The sequence below is a fragment of the Varroa jacobsoni genome, unplaced genomic scaffold (assembly GCF_002532875.2).
Source record: "Varroa jacobsoni isolate VJ856 unplaced genomic scaffold, vjacob_1.0 scaffold_1469, whole genome shotgun sequence".
NCBI lineage: Eukaryota > Metazoa > Arthropoda > Arachnida > Mesostigmata > Varroidae > Varroa > Varroa jacobsoni.
The window spans coordinates 3425-22226 of record NW_019214371.1 but is presented as its reverse complement, the minus strand read 5'-3'; the positions used below and the strand labels follow the sequence as shown (position 1 = coordinate 22226).

Here is an 18802-nt window from a genome sequence, read left to right as displayed (position 1 = left end):
CTTACGGTTTCGAAAATCCGCACCCATCACACACGCTAGAAAATGTATGTGCGAAAACTACGATGCCAATACAAGTACCAACAGTGGACAAACTCGTTGGGATCCATGTCACGTGCACACTGCTAGTGTGGATTCCTTGGGCGCCATTTTCCCAGATCTTGCTGTGCCCGCGGCTCCTTCTTCCTTTCCCCGTTTTGGTCCCTTGAGTCCTTAGCACCTCCCTCCCCGTAGCGCTGATGGAACAACGCGAGTGGCTGACCCCTGACTTTACAACTAGTTTCGGATGGAACGGAGAGCTATACAAGGCAGACAGCTCTTTCGCCGCTACTACTACTTCCTCCATTCGTCAACTTTTCTTTGATTGACGGTCGAAAGTGCTGAAAACCTTGTTTTACCGAGTATACCTGCTTGCAGAGCTCAGCTCCTAGATCCTGAATGTTGATAGGAGTAATCATGTACACGTCGCTAGCATGTTGTTAGTCAGTTGATGTTCCGAGGTGGGTAGCTACACACATATATTTAGTGGGAATGAACCGCGATCTCCTTTAAGGGACGAAGCATGCATGACACTCAAAGCGTGTGGAAAAGAAATTTAAAAAAAGTTTAACTTGAAAACTTGTCATGTGAAACTGCTGATTCATTAGTACACGGTACTTTCATGTTTCTTATTCCATTCTAACCTAAGGCAACGCAAACTGGAATCTCCTTTCGTTCCACTGTTTTATGGTTAACGTTTTTTAGAATGAAATATGTTAAACCAGACCAATAGATCTAGTAACTTCTCAAACTTCTACCAAAGCTATTTACTATTGTGCATGTCCGACATATTATCCGACATATGTAGATCCGTAACATGACAAAAAAGAATCCTTAAAATTAAGCAGTATCATATTGGTGCTTTCTGTTTTTTTACACCTACATTTAAAAAGAAACATATTTCTACATAATGTTAACATTATGCTCCAACTGGCAATTTCTAGGAATGATAAGCATAGTGTACTAAATCACAGTGATTTTTTTTTAATTGTCAAATTCTCACGGATTAAGCTGGTGTCCTAAATATAAATATAATATATAAATATAAATATGGCACGGGGCTACCCTGCTTGCGAGCGAATGCTCGAAGACAAACTCTAGGTAATAGTTGAGAGTATTGTCTTGTCACCGTGTAAGTTCTATATATTGATAATAATTAAAATAACACATTTCTAATAATTTTTACACCACTGTATTATCAATAAGTAGTGCTTGCACTTAAACAGAATATGCCAGGATTAGGCAATCATTGAAAGCCGTTGGAGTGCTATCCATATTCCAAAGGTGAGAGGCATAGTAATGTTAGCGTTTCTTTAGAACTTGCGCCTCCTAACGCTGTATCACTTCACCAGAATTGGTCTCTGTAACTCAAAAGGCCGAGTAGATTTCATCTTAAAGGGCTTATGCTTAATAATATGTGCATTTTGTGCAACTCTGCTTCTTTCTTGATGTTCCAAGTAGTTCTCTCATGCAGTCTTCTAACTAAGAGGAGCTTATGAGTAGTCATAATGTGCAATAAGTGTAAAATGTTATACCCGAAAGTTGCCCGCTCCTATGACCTTATATTAAATATTTCGAAAAGGCGAATGATATATACGCCAGTAAAAAAAGACTGAATGTTCTTAGCAGGTCCGCGTAGTCTTTTGCGGATTCCTTATTAGTGTTGGTTTCGTTGTTTACGCGAAAATATTATCGGTCAGATAGGGTTTAAGCGGCTTCCATTCATTGCTGCCCTATGGGGCCCAGCTTGCATATCTAGCTTCTATTGTTACTCGCCGCTTTCTGAGTCGCTCGGGACCTTTCGACGAAATGTGAGTCGGGATCTTCATTATCGCTAAGCAAGCCCTTCGGGATGGCCTTGTTCATGTCCGATGCAAATGTACCGACACCAAATCAAATGAATAGCGTAAAAAAGAATCCCTTGAACTAGTAGCAATCCGCGTGCTGTTTGTGCAAGAACCTTAAACATGATGCGGCTATACTTGCCATGAGTCGGTCCGGTTCACAACGGCTTGTTCCATACCCACACTTCATTAATATTGCGATACAGGAACCGTCATATCAGGCGCTATGATACAACTCAATTCAACAATTGTGTTCCAACAGTAAGATCTACTAATGGGAACGCTGCACGCCAGGTTTTACAGCTTGAGTTTCCTAGGAGTAGAGGATCGTAACTTAGCATACATTTTTTTAAAAATCTCCGCTTGGCAAGTGAATTCAACAACTACATCCATTCTCCTATATCGACGCGCTGTTTTTTTCGTAGCCATTTGGAGCACAAGCCAAAGCAAGCTTAGAACAAATTGATGTTTGAAAACAAACATGTTATCACGTTCGTCCTAAGATATCGATTTTCGTTCAAAAATGATATTTTTATGAATTTTATCATGACCGTATAATAGCGTATCATAAATGTATGATTCGATAAGTACGGAGCCATATGATAACGATTCATTTTTAAACTCTACACGATGTACACGGGTCTCCACAAACAAAGGTGAACAAAGTGATCTGCTTTGCCACTGCAAAAAAGTTCTCTCGCGTAGAAAAATTCGTCAAATTAAGTATTGTCCTAAAAGAACATACCCATGGCAGCAAAAGATACTGTATATTACTGCTAGGTTGTGAATTTAAGTTGCAAACAGACAGCAGAGAATACAACTATAGAATGTCTAATCATTTTAATAGCTATGAGAAAACTACCTGTAACCTATTAGTTTTCATAAATGTATTGTAAATATTGAAAAAATAAAATGTTATTGCAAAAAACGAAACTTATCAACTGCACCAGAGCAGGGTAGTTAGAATTTGTATCATTTGCTACAAGGACACGTATTAATTTTAAAATTACGCAATAAAAATTAAATCATTATAGCCATCTTTTGACCAATATGCGCATTCCCTGCGAGGGTTATTTTTCTTGAAAGGGACTTAAATTCTTCTATTTACTGCTAACGAATAAATTACAAGGGCAAGATCTGGCGGACTTAGCCCATAAAGAAAGTTCAAGTTCACTGGTAATTGTAGCATGGGAAAAGCTGACCAACCATATTATTTATGCTCTATATAAAAAAAAAAACCCGATTTTCTGGAATTTTTGAAAGTCGTATTAAGTCTTTCCAGAGAAACCCTGCTGAGATTTTCTGAATCGGCTCTGCCAGACTAACTATTCTATTTTCGTTAATCCTTTTAGTATTCGTTGGACTCTTTGTTGTAATTAGAATATGTAGTATTTGCCTTATTCTGCAGGACAGTAGCATCTTAATATACATTAAAGGGGAATACGTGCAATCTAATTCTACCGGCTGTGCTCGGTGGCACAATTTGGGTGACTTGATCTCTCGTGCATAACTAGATCGTCATTTTTTCTTTGAACGTACGAGCTTTTCGACCGTATAACGGTGAAAGAGGTTGTCTCTAATACACCTTATCTCTTTCCTGTGCTATATCTGTGGCAGGGTGCAAAAGATTGTTTGCGTTCGTTTAAACATCGCCTTGCCGCTTAGTCGCCTCCTCTTGAAGAGCTGAACGATGCCCTAAGGCTTGAAGTGCATAAGTATATGAGCCACTCAATGCCAGTGCGCATGAAGAAGCTATGGACATCCAGCTAAGCAGAAGACAAGCCCATCCTATGGAGAAGCACTCTGGGGGTATTGTCAATATGTGTGCCCACGTCGTGCTTCGTAGCGTCTTTGTTCTTTCTCAAACCTTTATATATATATATATATATATATATATATAGTTAGAACTCTCTTCAAAGTGTATTTAACACCATTCCGTGTTTTATAAGGTGTGCTCACTGTTGGAACGATGCTCAGCTGTCCCTTTTTGATCGTATTGCTTTTCTGTGAAAATCTCCAGCTAAATCAGAATCCGATTAGTGCGACCTGTCAAGAAAGATTCTTCGTCCATTGGCGTGTGATTCCTATATAAAGAAGAACTAGAAGGTCATAACATATTTTATAACGCCTGAAGTACGCAATCAGTTGTCCTTAAAGGCTTTCCCTGGGCTAGAAAATTGTCGTGCACCTAATCAGTAAATTGTTAATACAGCCTAAGGTAAGTAGATGTAGTGCGGCTTCTGGAATTCGATAACGAGAAGCCATGCGTATTTTCGTATATATTATATGATAAAAACGCTCAAAAATTTCGTAGAAAAGCAATGTTCCAACGAATAGCACAGCGGAAAGTTATCTCAACGTTTACTAAATAAGACATCAGAAGCATTAAAAATTTAAATTATATTTAGCTCACTTAGATAGTCTAAGATTCTACTGATTCGTAATGATAATCCTAACATTCTTAGAACTTTTATAACAGATTGTTTGGAGATATTTAATGAATCAATAAAAAAGAATAAGACAAACTATGCGCCAACAGGCATTAATAAGACGACATTTAATAACTAGTTCCATAAGGTCCTTCTCCTTTTCACTGAAATAATCGTTCGTTACTGGTACATCATTTTAAGAACAAAATCAAAAGGTTAAGGATTTCGGGGCCTTCCGGAAGCTTTCGAGCAAAATTAGGTATAAATAACATGCTCTGTGTAGGCTAAATATGATATATTTTTTAAGTATGTGCTACGGATTCATAACGAAAAAATTACAATCGAGAAAGAAAGCAAAAAATGTGTTTTTCACGAACTGAGCACAGAGCAGATAACATTACGTGTTGTGTATTCTAAAAAAAATGTTGTGACTATCGCTAGCGAAAGACTCGCCTAGAATACACCATTTAAGTATATAGCTTATCCTTTCCTTTGAGGTCTAGATGTGTACTCGCTTTCTTCAGAGTTTTCAACTGCCCAGTTCGGTTGCACCAGTAGCGATCGGTTGCTTTACTGAAGGCCTCCTCGTCTGATGAATTCCTGCTACGTTCTCACCTTCAAGAGACACCCATACGGCTTAATCATCAAGCATTAACTTTCAGGGTTAAACGCTATTTTTATCCGCTAAACTCGTTATCCTGTGATGACACACCACTAGAGGCTTGAAGTAAATACTTACCAACTTCCTTCTGCTAGTAGGAGCTAGTTTGAAATTGTTCGAACTTTTCGATCCGTTAAAAAATCCTCGATAACGTGAGAATAGTGCTGCAGTATTGCTGTCGCTAAGGTATGGCTATGGAACTATGACAATCGTTGCGCAAACGTGTAGATCTAGCAGAAACTACGCTACGGTATCACTCAATGGTTCCATGCTATTGACGATAGGTGACACCTTCGTTTCCCAGTTAGGACTTCTCCGTCTTTTCCCAGCCTGACATTCCTAACAACCTCCACGTGCTTTGTGATACCTGTCTAGCTAGCGTAGGGTGCCTAGCGTAGAACTGACGACTTCGACTACGCCCTTTATCGCGAAACGTGAGTTGGTTCATAATACGGCAATGCCACGTCCTGATGGCCGCAGCAGATGAGGTGGCTAACATCTGTCAACTGGCCAAATTATATATGATTACTTTCAATCAGATCGTTTGTAGAACTTTTTATTCAACGAGCCAAAAATCAAGCGATTTGTATACACATATGCTTTCGACAGATACAGGTGCATGGTTTCGTAATTGTGCACGAATTTGACTCTTATATATATTAAATCTATTGTGCGCTTACGCTGATCGAAGGAGTACGGTATTTATAGTCGATTTTCCTGTGCGAAATATTTTCGGCTGTATAACTAAGATAAACAATTATTAAGAAAGATTTGAATTGAAGTTTCTTATGCTGCCATTTGTCGATTGTTTACTTTAGAGGTTTGGACTACAGAGCTGTTTACCTCCCATGAGTCTCCATCACTGCTTAAGCCGCTTAAGAAGCTTTCAGCGTGTTAAAATTTCAAATGTTCATCTAAAATGCTCGGATGATTATCCGAAACAATCATAAACCATTAGCTTAGTAAGCCACAGTTTTTATGTGAACACTTATTTTTTCAACGCCATTTGTTGATTCTTAGACAATTGGAAAATATCTGAACTTGCTCTGATGAATATTCAGATAGCAACTTACGGAAAATTCTATTGGTATACGGTCGCGTGCTAGATTATAACTTAGCTACAGCATCAGCTAAAGTACAACATAAAAGTTTGCTATGATACGTCTACGAGTTTTTTTTTTTCTCAAATTAGCAGTATTTCTTTTACCAAATCGAACTATGTTTTTGTCTGGTAATACGCATCTCTCGAGGCATGTAAAAGCTCAATTACGTCTCTAAGTAAAGTGGCATGTTTTGTTGAACAATCCGAACTTTAAGGCTAATTTATTATTAGAGAACTACATAAAATGGCTTGCTGTTTATAGCAATAGATATATGGTCCTTAATAATGTTGCTATTCTATCGGTACGAACGGTAACCGCAACGAGATTAATAGTGATATCAACATCCAAGTAAAGAATAGACATTATGGGCTATGGGTGCACATACTTTCTTTAAAAATACCTGTTTCCTTAATTATCGAGCTCACTTGAATTAATGTTATTCAACTCAGGTGGGTATTTCTGAGTACAAATTGAGGGCCACCAGCATGTTATGCCAGTAGATGTCACATACTCGTTTTCGGTCTGGCCCGACTTCTCCGAGCACTCGTTTGACATAATGAATAGCTCTTTCCTATTGTGTGCTCGGTTGACCATTACCACTGACATTTTCGTGTGAATTACAAGGGACATTTGTAAAGGAAACTTATGGTCTTGAGGGACATGATCCATGGAAACTATTCCTACAAGCTCTGAGATGTATGAACCTTCAGAACTCACTCAATAAAGAAGTACACGACCCTTTCAAGTGACACGTTGCTTGCAGATAGCGAGTTGTACTATCTTACCTAGTTAAATCAGCTAAATGGCCAAACACCTCAGATTTTAAAAGTCTTTAAGTTTTAAGAAAAGTATTATTATATATATTTGTACATATTATTATTAAATGTTTAATTTCCTTCTCTGCTTTTCGACGTTCGGATGGTTTACATGTCACCTTGACGCGCACCGAAAGCCGTTCATTTAGGTGACCCAATAGATTTGAGTGCATTGAGAGTTGCCAGCTGTATTTCGCAGCGAATCACCTTGGGCCCATACAAGAGCTTCAAGGGTATAACTCTATGCAGAATTACTACAGGCAGGTAGACAGATTGAGTGGCGAGCCCGTTTAGCTGTCTGGGGTCCTTTGAGTGCAATGCGGTTTATTGCAGCGTGCAAAGCTTTTCCTATGTATATTTATGTGTAAGGCCATCTTATATATATATAACACGCTTTCCGCCTGCAATCTGGCGACTGCACCGTTTGTGAAACATACAAACCTATTGACTAAATCACTTCAAAGTCGTGTTCGACAAAAATCGAATACGTTATAATAGTAAAAGAGACACTCATTATTGGCAGTCGTGCCTCCTGTAAAGATTGTCTAACTAAGACCAACTTCATTCTAGAACAAAGACGTAGCCTTAACCATGATGCCGTGTGTAAATGAAAGAAAATTAATTACCTTGCGTATTCTCTGCAGGTACCCGTGCATCAAATCGTCTATTTCTTTAATTCAGCCATCGGGTTTTTTCTGTTTCACCATATACGTAATAAAGTTGAGCGAGATCTGCGCCGTCTATTTTAGCCATTGTTCTCCTACACTGTCCTACGAGGCAATTTCCAAATTGATCGTGCTAATATAGTAACCTGTATTGTCTACGTGGATGCGCTAAGAGGAGTGTTCAGCCCACGTACAAGGCTCAAAAATAGGCCAATGCGGCTGGCGTCACGTTCGCAGTCGCTGCAGCACTCACTGATTGCGGTTATCTCTGAGTAATGTCTGTTCCCAACCAATTGATCTATAAGCGTGGCGGCGCAGACGATACGCCGCCACTCAGTTAATCCCTGCTTAAAAAATGTCTGTGTCGTCCAAAATGACTGCACTGTATATATGTGTATGAATAAATACTAATACCATACGTGCTAGCAGCGGTAGTATTCAATTTAGCGTGCTTTCGCTTTGCAATCGCGCAAGTTGACGAATCAATCACGATCTTCAAATGATCCCCCGTGTCGACTTTGCGTCGCTGCACTTATGTAGTTTGATGCACGCTGCACGTAGAACTGAGAATACAAGAAGTTCCGTCAGGTGCTCAGCTATATACACCTGCCTTTAGATCCACCAACCCCCCCTTATACGCGTATTGACTTTCCGCGTATACTACACTATTAACTGACTCCTCGCGAATACCGATAGTATTAGTGAGACAAAAATAGAGACGCAACTAGACGGAAGCTATTGTACGAGGTAAAGGGGCGACTGATGACATCTACGAGAGAACTGTTCATCGTCCGGCGAGGAAGGGGTTGTCATTCACCTAAGTCGGTATGTTGTGCATTGGAGAAGAGTAGAACTATGCAATCATTTTACTTTTAAGAAAACAAACATTTGTTGAAATAAGTTGTTATGAAAGACGTCACCAGTACGTTTTAGGTGCGACGATAGTACGGTTAGTGAAAGGCCGCACCCGTTTCTCCATTACTGTTTATTATCCTCATTACTCCATATAGTGACGAATAATTACCGTTTTGTCATTGTTAAAAACAAGGTTGTATTCTGTATATATCGAAAGATAATTCAGTCAAATTGACCGGTTCATTTCACGATGCTTTGCAATACACGTTCATAGCAGCTCCACTGTTGACAGTCGGAGTTCAAGAAGACGTTACGGCCGTGAGTGGGTTTAAAACTTGGTCGAACCTATTTTTCGTGTTGTACGATCATGCAAGCTTGTTCAGATACTGTCCAAAAAGGCCCCTAAAATGGGCAGCTTGTGCAATATATGACAATTCATTTCGGAAGCTTCTTCATGATGCCTGTCTTGACAAAGGCTATTTAATTAATGCAGGAACTCTTTTGAATAGTGATGAAAAATACATTATAACAATGAATTTAAAAGTTCGACTGGAGGGTTTCATTATATTTACCTCGCTGTTTGTTTTATGAGCTTACAAGGGCTGATTGATGTCGATTTATTATTTTTAAGTTTCGTCCGATAGTCGAGCAGAGTCGTCCCAGTCGGTTTTGCTAAAAGGTTTTGACCATATCCGGACAATTAGGTCGTCGTATGATGATCTAAAATAGAATTGTAAAGTCTGCTGTGCCTTTACTTATTTGCTCAATTAAAATTCATACGGAAACAGATATATCTTTATTTTATACTTTCAGACATATACACTTAGCTATGTTTGTTATGTTATGTTTGAAGATGACGAAACCCTCTGCGAATTGAAACAGGCCAAATAACTTCCAAATAGTTGAGACTTTACTTTGCGGTTTTAGTCAGAAGCCTATCCGTCGTGAGCCTCTGATGGTGGTTTCAGGTGAACTGAGCTAACTTAAGCCTCCTGGCTCCCTAGTGAGCGTCACCACTATAGACTTCTTTTGCGAATCCACTCAACAGCTTTGGCTGAATCTGTAAAGAGCTTACCAAAAATATAGCGAATACAGCTTCAGAACAAGAACCAGTCAGTTAGCAAATTACATACATACGAGCACACAGAGAAGCAGATGCTGGCCCATTATGACACTTGGGTACACTGGTTAACGGAAGCTTTCTGTAAATAATACCGAAAGTTTCGCTACTTTTCCATTGAAAAAGCTAAAGCAGATATTCGTGAGAAGAGAATCTTAGCGTTCTTTCTATTTGCCGGTTGTGAAACAATACGATATTAGCAATAAGTCTGAGTCAGATGAATAGGACGGGGCACAGTAGATTTAGACTACGATGAGATGCCAGTCTGCCATGGAGAAACGTATCGGTTCGTAGTTATTAAGAAGTAAGTTAACCGTTGATTCAGTATCTCTTGAAATTATAGATTTACCCCTGTGTCCTAAGTAGAGAATCTCCTATTTTGCACGGCAACATCTCTACCTAGTTCATCAAAAACGAATTGTTCCGTGGTTAATTATCATCAGTTGATGCTGCCCGGTTGTCGCTTTACTTACAAGCTGTTTTTGCAGCTTCCATTACAAGTTATTTTTTTGCCTCCAGTTTAGGGTAGAGAACTATCGAAACTTCATTATGTTTTTCGTTTATCCTTTCTCCTTTTGTTATATCATTTGTCATATGATTTAAATAAAAAAAGGTCGTAAGCATTAATAAATATTTAGCGTACCCACAAATCGCTTATATTATTAGATAATTCAGCCTAGAATGTAACATAAACAGTCACTTATAAAAAGCATTTTCCGAAAAACACCAAAGTAGAGTGTTAACATAGTGCACGTTCAGATAGGTCGGCTTCTAGTCTAGGTTTTAATTTATCGTTACTTACGTTCGCGGGAGATTTTCGACAAAGCTAACTTTCAAGTGTGAAAAATCCTTCTTGGAACCTGCTAAGGCAACGGCTTACGATGTTTCTAGTAGAACAACCTTCATAAAGTACAGAATTTATGCGGCGAACGATCTCCTTCGCTATAAATCTAAAATGAAGCTCAAATTCGTGAACTGGTCGATTTTTCTGATTTTGATTAATGTTCAACCATGGCTCATGATAACCTTCACGCTAAAAGTCTGAGCGACAACATCCGACTAAGCAGACTACAATTTTTAAAAGCCCAGACGCATCACGAAACGTCACGCCGTTATAAAATAAGACCATCTCGAAATATGAGATTGATACTTGTCACGTTTCATACTGAACGACCCATGTAAGCTGTCGATATGGGGATGAGGTATTGGACTTTGTCACTAAAGCCGTTCGGTTGAAATTCAAAGGCGCTTGGATCTGTGAAACAGTCGTAGTAGCGTGTCCGAATAAATGGAATACTATACGCTAGGCGCATCCTTTGTTCTACGCGGTTCTCATGTAAGGCCACTCAACCTCCATTAGCGGCAGGTGGATTGCCAACAACAGCGATTGTCACCCGCTCTCCTAACCAATGCGATCTTACGATGCGGTAACGAACCGTATTACACGTATGTCACAGCTGGTTGGGATAGATCTTTGAACTTGGGAATAGGATTTGCTTGATTTTTGATTCGTAAGATTTAACAATGAATTTGTTATCCAGTGTGTAATATGACGGAACTCGGCAGCATAGCCAGTCAGAGGGCACAATTTAAATCCGTTAGGATAGTTCGATACCCGGATTGCAGTCGCTATTGCACTTTTAGTGCTAGCGATGGGAGCTGATCTGGTCCCTCGCTTTACGAAGAGCTTACCGCAAACTTAAGAAGCACGAGCCCTCAGTTTTAACGGCAACTGGTCGGGACTCTGGAGTCATAGTTGGTCCGAGCTTCCAATCGTTCCGTGTGCGCGCTTCGCCTGAAGGCCTACGATTGGCATGGAATTTAATCGAGTCTAACCCGATTATACAGTTCATCGACACCTATTAATTCACTGTCAATCCCGAAAGATACCCAACCCCGACAACTGGTATAATCGGCCTTACAGGGCCTGGTATCTGGGGGTAGCATAGGCACGATGATGCCCTGGAAATGTGTGTGTGCCCTGTAGCGATCAAACACGGCTGGTTTACATAGGTGGCATTATGTTTTAAAAAAAAATCCAGAGTCATCTGCATCGCCTTTGAGAGGTGCCTCCAGTTTTCAATATTGTAGGTCTGCACTTTACAACATAGACGTCCTTCTTCATTAAACGACGTATGACTCTTGGTCTACTAACTAAGGTGATATCTTTTTTTAAAAGACGGAAGACTTGTAATTGACCAGGGCGGAGCACTTTTATTTCTACCTGTTTGAGCGACTGTTTGCAATGGCAATCGGCAATAATGCGCCTGAGTATCTACAAGATAAAAGGCTAACCTCAAACTGTCTTTATGGGTCTTGAAGTCACTGCACTACAACTTCGAGAATCGACACCGAAACGGCCTGCGAACCGCAAGACTGGCCTCTGTCGAATTTACTCGTCTTTACACTTTAAAGTAAGATGATTATCCTATTGCTAGAGTTGCTAGTTGATACTCGCAATTCTGCGTTGGGCCCCGGTGACGGCTACGTTCCAGATAGGCGACAGGGTCGACCTGTTATCAAAGGACGGCCACTTGCCCAGTTGTGTTGAATATCGCTCTAATATTTGGGTCACGAAAACTCGGGCCAGTTCTGCCGCGCTCGGCTGGACCTGAAATATTTGTTTTCTGTTATTAAAGTCACTCGAATCTAACATTCATTGATTGGTATCCCGTTATTTCCCGGGGCGGGTAGTAGAAGCTAGAGCCCCTAAGTATGTCCATGTCTCTGCTTTAAACATATATCAATCCACCGACACAGACTTTGCATGCTAAAGGTTTTGTCTGCGTGTTAGAATGTCATTGTTGCGGGCAATGTATTATGAATCATCAGAGCTGTCCAAGAAATAACAATATGCGTTTGGTCACTTGTAATTAATGTAATACTAGTTTGCCTTCCGAATGTTCAACTTTTCTTCTTTTTCTATAGTAAATATAACATTTACTAGCATTCAATAGGACAAATTGAGATTTTTCTATGCTCTTTGTATTCAAAACCGTGTTTTGAAATATTCCAGACTCATTTCTACTCCGACTTCCTTCATATCTCTGCTACTTCGCATGATGACCTTAGTAAGCAGAAGATGCAGTGGGTGCGGTTGTCAACAAAATACTTCACTAATTCATCGCAAAATGCCTAAAATTTATCTTTATTTCTATAATTTAATGGACTAATCTAGGACTAACCTTCATTATAACTTACGTTTAGATACATTATTTAAATTAACATTATAAATTATTTATTTTTATATAACAACATTGTATTGTTGTTAAATATCGACGTATGCTATTTGGTCGCAAGTTTCTCACTCACTCCATTAACGAATAGATTCAACATCACTTTAAACTGTTTTTCTGCACATTGTTTTTATCTGTCTTGCTTAGATTATTCTCGTGGATAACAATAACCCGTTCCGTATGTTTTGTATAGCTCAAAGATTGGAGTTCCGGAAAATAAGGGAATCCGGGAGATAAGGAAAAGCCTTTTCGAGGGAAATAAATTTCATTGGCTTGTCATACGACCTCGCAGCCTTTAGATATTATTGACGGGCTTAGCAAATGACGCGTTTCAAGCAGGAAATAAAGTTTTTGTGGACCGATTATGATACCGAAGGGAATGAGAGCGTGAAAAACGAGGCTGTCACAGATCCAAAAGAAAATTTAAGGTAGAGCTGAATAGAAGAAATCATCGTCAAAACCAGACTTTAGGATGTGGAGATAAGGGTCATAGATAAACAGAAAAAAGCGAATTTGGATAACTATGTATATCCGTACCTCGTAAATTATTGTGTTGTTGTATTATTGCATCTTGGTCTGAGACATTTATCCCAATTATACATAGTAAAGCGTAAACTGTTTTCTTTTTTTTTCAAAATATCTCGCTACTGCAATAGTCCTGCTTCAAACGAATCTACCATACGAAATGTGGTGTGACAAAGCACGTTACTAAAAAAGATCTAAAAATCCTTTATTGTGCTCAACGCAATTAGGCTTAATCTATGCGGGGTACTTACAGGACTCGTTGATTGATAATCTCTTGTTTTTGGTCAAAGCAAAACAAATACATATGAAGTCTCGTTTGTAAATATATGCTAAGTTACTTTTGTATTTCATCCGTTGAAAGGTGCTCTGATTATGGGATAGTAAGGATTAATTCAAACATATTACGGATAGTAGTATTTCTATTTGATGGTCCAGTGAGGCGACATTGCATCGTTGAATACGGCTCTGCCAACCTTAGTTCTGTTATCAAATTGCACGCAGGGTTCTGATCTTGTAAGCCGTCTCTCATATTGTTATAGTACGATACAGCTATTATTCTTATAAATGTATTCAATGCCCTCTTTTAGGCAGGTATTAAATTTTATGCGTAAAAGAGTAATAAACTTACTGGTTTTGTATTTTCTTTAATTTCTTCGTTTTTATCTGCTGAGATTAGGTCGAGGCGTTCTCCTTTGATCGACCAACGGAACTGTAGACACCACACCTTCATCCCAAATAAACGACATAAATTTAAACGTGTCGAACTATATATATGGTTATAAGTTCGCGCTTTATTAGAAATGGTTTAATTTGCTCTATCGTTTTCTTGCTATGAAGTTTGCTTCTAGTCGCAATAAGAATTGCAGGTAACTAGCAACGAATAGCCTATCACAGCGTGAGACCGAAATCTTTTGCCATCAAATGGCTTGTTAAGTTATTATTATAACAAAAAGCTGAAGAAAAACGGTACAGAAGTGAATAAATAAAGGAATATATTTTTTAACTAAAAAATGGAACAGCATAAGGAGGTGTGACCTGGCGAAGATGCACTAGCAGTGTCGTAGGAAAAAATGGACGCAATAATGGACTAAACATGAATGTTATGTAGCCTGCATTGTGGGTAAAAATGAAAAGCGATAACGGCTTGGAGGGTCTAGCACAGAAAGCTAGGGCAGAGAAACGCTAGCTGTCAGGCTAATGGCAGGCACCCGAAGCAGCAGAATTACCATTGAGCTCGCGAAAGCATTCCGTCCTTCACATCAATAATACTGGATTCATTACATAATTAATACATAGTACTATTATAGGTGTAGCCTCTTCATTAGGGTAGCCCTGCTGATGGGCTCTACATGTATATACTTCGATTGCGCGCGTGTTTTTGTTAGCTCCAGACCCATTTCCCCCGCTCTCCTTATTTTGCATCTATTTTATAACGCAGTTAAAAAGGCGAAACAAAAGACGCCTTATTTCCTACTTAATCTTTTCACCGTACCAAAAAGACGGTTCAAATCGGGCTGAATTGAAGTGGAAAAACCCGAAAACAGTTTACCGCTTCTTTGTCGCTCACTTGCTTAGACCTCTCTGCGTAAGCTTCGTTCGCATCAAGTTTAGAACTAAGCTAGGCACGGTGCACGGTTGTCGCACCCCTTGGATCATAGCGGAAACGGAAAGGCCTTTACCAACATTTTTCGCCCCCATTATCAATCTGTTGACCTAAACAAAAGTCCTGATTCTGTCGACCACCCCGAGCACACTCAAACAATACAAGTATATCCAAATACATGAAGACAACCCTTAGAATCTTCGGCCGTTAGACATTCTTGCCACATGCGGCAGTCCACAAGGGTAATCCCCAGAGATCTGACTTGATGAAGACAAAAAATGCAGGCGCGGAAAGCCGCACGGACGTAGCTTCGAGAAGATGGATGAAGACCGATACGGGAAAAAAGAATGGTCCGAAGAAGGCGCCAGCGATAAGGTGCTACGCAACGACATGGTGCTGCGTTGTCAGGCTACCATTCACTCCGAACCACGAGTTCACTCTCTCTGCATAACAGGCGGCGCCACTGCCGAAATTTGTGCAGCGGAGTAATGATCAGATCAAACTTAAACTTCAGCCACAAAAATGCGCTGTCAGTGCCATCTGTAAAATCTTAAGGCTGATAAGTGTCATCTGTCTTCTACTTTTTTTCGACAAGGGGAACAGCTCTTAGACAATGCAATAAAAAGCTCATAATGAATTTCAGTTAGGCAAACTATGCTATATTGAACCGCTTGATGATATATATTGCAATAGGGTGTAGTGCTGATACCTTTTGACAAGGCTTACAACGATCTGAAACAATCAGTTTTTGCACACCCATATATACAAGCAAATCTGTTTGCAGAAATAAGATACATCATTGTTACGGATAAGGTTCGAGATGTGAGATACAAGAGCACGCCAACCTGACGGAGTAAATTGGACGATGTACTGTCTTCTGTATCGAGACTGCAGAGGTAACAGCAAATAAACTTGGTATGTGAGAGGCTTCCATGTAAAACAGAAAATTCCTATTGCAAGAAACCTGGAAAATCCAGATGACGAGGGTGTTATGTGATGAGGTATGTTACTAGTGAGTAGTAGGAGCCATTGAGAATTGGCTTGCATAGCTTAACAAAATAGATAGATTATCCCTTTTCTTTTTTTATCATATGAGACGAAGCCCATGCAAGCTTAATCCAACCTTCAATAACACACAAAACGTACGCCAGAATCAAGTCAGTCATTGACTACACCTCACTCTTTCGTTGTTACCTTAAGGGTCCCAGTATATGGACCAATATAGGAATGGAGTGATAATTTTTCATCACAAATATTTCTATAAAAAAAAAAAAAAACTAACAACCTTAGCTTTGTGACGAAATCGAAAATACACCCTCGTGAATTGAAATTGTATAGCGGTGTCCTATTGTCCATTAGCCAATCCCAAATGCGGCCGGTAGGTATTTGCAATCCGACAGACGATAGATACTATAGTTACTTGAAACCGAAAAATCATTATCGCTCTTATTTTATAACTATGCCGTTTTCTGTTAATCTATGCGAAAATTGTGATACTTGTAAACGATGTGAAACAGCGACTACAGTGAGCAGTTTGGAAGCACTTGAATTGTGCCTCGTCTGATCGTATAGCTGGACTCCTATATATATATATATATGAATGTCGCAAATTTTGCTCGCCTCAAGGAAAAACCGTATGTGCAATAGCGTCCATTCGTATGTTTTTTTGTTAGATAGTGGCCTTTGCATAGCTCTATTTAGCTATATTGGCTACAGCCTAAACATCGGTTTTACACTATTTGGTTTTAACACAGTAGTGCTATTAGTTACGATGTTAAAAGTCACAGGAATCATAAAGCGCCCTTCTTCCCTCCGAGAAATCATTTATGTAGATTTTAGTTGTATCTAGTACTAACTATCGCCAGAAAATGCCTCTAAAAAATAAAAACTAAATTTAAGTTATACTTTTTCTATTGCTTTTGGGAGTTATAGTTTTCGAAAGAACCATCAAAGGAAAATGATTTTATGGATACCTATCTATTTATATCTTTTTTGGTTGACCTCAATCTATTGTCATGTCTTCCATTAAAACGTTCGTTCGGTGTCACGAATTAACGTGAGTTTTCAAGGCAGATTCTAGCCATAGTAAGTTTTGATGTAACTAATTGATGTGTTACCAGAGGACCCGAAATCATGACGCATGGGGATGCTAAGAAGCCTATTTATAAGCAGATTTCAGAAGTTAAAATATCTTATAACTATGCCTGACGATATATTATCATTCTTGAGGTTTAGGTCTGAGAGTGCTTTGCTCAAAGCCCATATCAGCGTTTCATGTTCATAGCGGCTCCGGGAGAAAACAAATTGCGATACAAAATGATGAAACCTGATGTTTATCGTGATCACCATAGCATAGACGATCCTCACTAGCCTAGGAGCAACATGTCTTTGGCGTATATGGCGACATATATACGCCTTTTTATATGGATTCGTTACTTACCGTAAGTTGGTTTACAGAATGCACGTTCTTCAGCGCGCTACACCAAAGATGATTATTGTTTAAGTCGCATGAATACTGTGAGACGCATTTAAATGGTTTTTTGTTGGGTTGGCTAAGGATGATGGCCTATTCACATTAGTCATACGGGCCCTCCCGTTTTTATCCAAGAGCTTAGAAGGAGTAATTTTCTAACTTTGTTGACTTGCTTTTATAATCAAGCGACTTCACTGGGCAAATTTCCGCCGGGCACATCCGAAATGTCATCGTCAGCGACATCATGGAACGTGTCAGCGTAACCCGTTCCACCGACATAACTTATCGTAACTTGTAATGAGTTGCGATTCGACCCTCGAACAAAGCTTCTGCGACACACAGGTTATCAGTAGTGATTTTATTGGTATTTTTGTGCATGTTAACCTTCAAATTATACGCGCCTACGATTTCAATGATCTGGTTGACACGGTAATAAATGCAACATATGCCATTGTCACGCTAGACAATTTAGTCACATCGCATAGATACAGATTCGTAGAAGATCCGCAAGAAGGTTTTCGGATTATTATATCAAGAGAAATGCCACTTTACTTACTTAATGTACAGCAACTTATTTGGAACGCCCTACATTTTTATAAACGGTGAAAAAGCGCAACGATCAAATTTAGCAAAATTCCTAATTCTGCTACTCGAGATTTAGTTTGAGTTTTGAGAAATCTGAACTAGAGTAACGGTAATAATTTGTGTACGGATTTTTCAGCCCCATCCAGAGTTATTGTACAATTATGCCGATTTGGGCGTTTAGGGTATTCCTGTTATTACTTTGCCGTTAAAAATGTATATATTTACACGTTGGAACGACGTTCAATGTCTCTTCGTTATACTTTTGCTAAGTGCACTTCCTCTGGTAATCGGACTGTTCAGAGAGACCACGGAAACAAACCAAGCCGTCCATGACCTGTGTTCGTTTTTGTGTGTTCTACGAGCTTAGTAAGGCTATTATGATCTCAACGGCCTTGATCCATTATCGACGGATTAAAGTAACTTACCGATCAGGGTATCATCTATTTACGCTAGTCAATCTGGAAGCTGGACCTTCAAAAGCTGGGGGCTAGTGAAGAAATTATTAAACATGTGTTGGAATTTAACTTCCTGTTAGCACTCTGCCCGTTACGATAGTTACTTCTATATTTCTGCAGTTCTAATGTTACAGAGCTGAATTGATGCAGAAAGCACAGCTAGCAGGTAAGAAATAATAATAACAACAACCACAAATAATAGAAGTTATAAGCGGCACACGATATCCTTATACCGAGAAATAAAATGAACCGTTTTTCCTAGGGGTGATTTTTGGCCTAATTTGTTCAATTTTGCCCTGATAGACGCAATCCAGAATACGAAGATTTATTTATATAACCATTATATTTTATGTTCTGCTACTGGTAACCATTATTATATACTTTTCTTCCTTTTGAT

The 18802-nt window shown here is 39.2% G+C and overlaps 2 long non-coding RNA genes across 2 annotated transcripts; one reads left to right on the top strand and one right to left on the bottom strand.

The window, feature by feature from the left end:
* Window positions 1-4472: 4472 nt before the first annotated feature.
* On the bottom strand, window positions 4473-7687 carry LOC111270400 (uncharacterized). The gene is made up of 3 exons (XR_002686285.2): window positions 7515-7687; window positions 5338-5476; window positions 4473-4924 (listed from the first exon to the last, which is right to left on the bottom strand). It is a non-coding gene; the product is annotated as an uncharacterized LOC111270400 (long non-coding RNA).
* A 9416-nt stretch (window positions 7688-17103) lies between these two features.
* On the top strand, window positions 17104-17820 carry LOC111270405 (uncharacterized). Its single transcript, XR_002686288.1, has 2 exons — window positions 17104-17333; window positions 17552-17820. It is a non-coding gene; the product is annotated as an uncharacterized LOC111270405 (long non-coding RNA).
* Window positions 17821-18802: the final 982 nt, after the last annotated feature.